The sequence below is a fragment of the Trachymyrmex cornetzi genome, unplaced genomic scaffold (assembly GCF_001594075.2).
Source record: "Trachymyrmex cornetzi isolate Tcor2-1 unplaced genomic scaffold, Tcor1.1 scaffold1061, whole genome shotgun sequence".
In the NCBI taxonomy this organism is placed as follows: Eukaryota; Metazoa; Arthropoda; class Insecta; order Hymenoptera; family Formicidae; genus Trachymyrmex; species Trachymyrmex cornetzi.
The window spans coordinates 27,111-28,870 of record NW_017295611.1 but is presented as its reverse complement, the minus strand read 5'-3'; positions in this window follow the sequence as shown (position 1 = coordinate 28,870).

Here is a 1,760-nt window from a genome sequence, read left to right as displayed (position 1 = left end):
AATGTTGGCATTTCTAGAAAATCCCTAGGATCCATAAATTTATTTCTGTAAGTTGTTAATTCTATTGCGCGTTAGAGTATACAGAGGTGCAGCATCGTGCAGCGCTCAATCCAAATGTTACAAAATTTGATTGACAGTTGTTTATCCATGCCAGTGCATGTTAACAAATTATACAAATACAAATACATACAGGTTATACAAATTATATCAATCGATAATTTATCAATATTTTACTTTATATGTTTATATGAACTATTATAATGAAAGATGTATCTACCGTGCTCCAGTGTTGGTACATGTAATCTAGCTAATTTTTTTTCGGCCATTTCGTTATATAATAAATTTTGTTACAAATAAAAATAATTAACTCAAAGTTAACATGCATTAGCATGGATAAACAACTGTCAAATTTTGTAACATTTGTATTGAGCGCTGTACGATGTTGCACCTCTGCATACTCTAACGCGCAACAAAATTAACAACTTACAGAAATAAATTTATGGATCCTAGGGATTTTCTAGAAATGCCAACATTCGTCCGCCATTTTTTATGGATTTTATCCGGTAACCTTTGCCATCAATTTCTATCTTCGTTTCTTAGCAAGACTGATTCTGAGAACTCCAAGACGTTAAGAGATTCACATGTCTATAATATCGTAAATTCACTATTCGATAATTGTATCTAATTAATACTTTTATGTACAGAATAATGAGACAAATAAACAATAATATTCCCAACCAGCAAAATAAGGCGAAATTACGTCTATTCGACCTTCTGATAGGTTATAAAATCTGTTCGACCAATCCTAATTTACGTCGATGTTTGATAAAAATTTGGTCATTTGTAAGCTAATGTGTAACTTTAAAGTCATTGAACTTTGAAGGCATTTCGTAGGTTTAAACTTCGTAATTTTCAACCTATATACAAGACTTCAAACGATATTTGACCTTTAAGATATTTTTTATGTCGAGAATTGGTAATTTTTCACTTAATTAGGGCGATCTAACTTTGATTTTGTCAAAATGCCCTGCTGTGCTGCTTGGGATTGTTTGATAAAAATGACTTTCCTTCGAATACCAATTGCGGGATTCTCTAAACATTTCATCGACAATTATCGGTGTCGTTAATTAGTGACAACCAATGACAGCCGTACTCTCTTCCAGGATTATCCGGCCATTGGTTGTCGTTAGTTAACGAATGCATCAATCATCGATAAGACGCTTAGAGAATCCCGCTATAGAACAAGACTACATAGTCATTTTCTATATTAGTTTTATTGGATGCTGAATACAAACCCATTTTTCAAATTGTTCCATCACGTCACAATTTTAAGAAATTTGCAATTGAAATTATAATTCCTAGAATATTATCTAAAATAGAACATAGCGTTTTATATTAATATAATTATTTTGTTAAAGGAAGAAATCTCCTTTTCTGTAAATATACGCTATACATATATGTATATATATAGTCAGTGGCACAAGAGAGCATAATTAGCAGCTCTCAGAAAAAAATCGAGTATATAAAAAATTCAAGGGAATATTATCTATTAAGAGGACAGAAAATGTCGTTATTGTAACATTTTTACAAGTACACACAAGTTTTCACACAAGTTATGGACTATCATTTTCAGTCAAAAAATCGTCGCAAGAAACTTTTTCTTCAAACAATGTATCTTGCACAAAAATTGATGAACAGAAGAAAAGAGAGTTTTGTAGGAAACGTTATAAGCCTTAATTTGATATACTTTATATTTCTTA